The sequence below is a fragment of the Lontra canadensis genome, unplaced genomic scaffold (assembly GCF_010015895.1).
Source record: "Lontra canadensis isolate GAN:19392208 unplaced genomic scaffold, GSC_riverotter_1.0 scaffold21, whole genome shotgun sequence".
Classification (NCBI taxonomy): domain Eukaryota; kingdom Metazoa; phylum Chordata; class Mammalia; order Carnivora; family Mustelidae; genus Lontra; species Lontra canadensis.
Window position 1 is genome coordinate 15,760,895 of NW_022631015.1, and position 811 is coordinate 15,761,705.

Here is an 811-nt window from a genome sequence, read left to right on the forward strand (position 1 = left end):
TTTCTTTCTTTCTTTCTTTCTTTCTTTCTTTCTTTCTTTCTTTCTTTCTTTCTTTCTTTCTTCTCTTTCTTTCTTTCTTTTCTTTTCTTGCTTTTCTTTCTTTCTTTCTTTTTTTTTTTTAAAAGATTTTATTTGTTTATTTGACAGACAGAGATCACAAGTAGGCAGAGGGGCAGGCAGAGAGAGAGGAGGAAGTAGGCTCCCTGCTGAGCAGAGAGCCCGATGCAGGGCTTGATCCCAGGACCCTGAGATCATGACCCGAGCAGAGGCAGAGGCTTTAACCCACTGAGCCACCCAGGAGCCCCAGCATTTCTTTTTCAACCCTGGGAATTTTTCTTTTGGATGGACACGTGCATTTACCTTCAAACTGGGCATCCATGAGGACTAGAGGTTTGCTCCCTATTTAAAACAAAACAAAACAAAACAAAACAAAACAGAATGGTCATCACTGGAGGACTCAGCAAAGCTGAGAAAAACAAAATTATAATAATAAAGCCACCACCACCATTTCCGGAGTGTTTGCCACTTGCCAGGTGAGGCTCTAAGCGCTGGGATGTTATCTCCCAGGGATTACCTCCAGCCCACCCCACAGTCCTGCTGTGCAGGCAGCACCATCATCGCCAGAGGCAAGCTGGTTAGGTCACCCGGCCAGGGTTCGGAGCTGGAGGGAGCAGTGCTGGGAGCGCCCGCTTTCCCCTGCCTCTCAGCACTGGAAGAGGTAGGGGTGTGTGGGGTGGTGCCCAAGCAGGATGAAGAGGAGATCACCCCCACCCCCACGTCCAGGAAGTGGGCACCCGGTGCTGACCCTGTG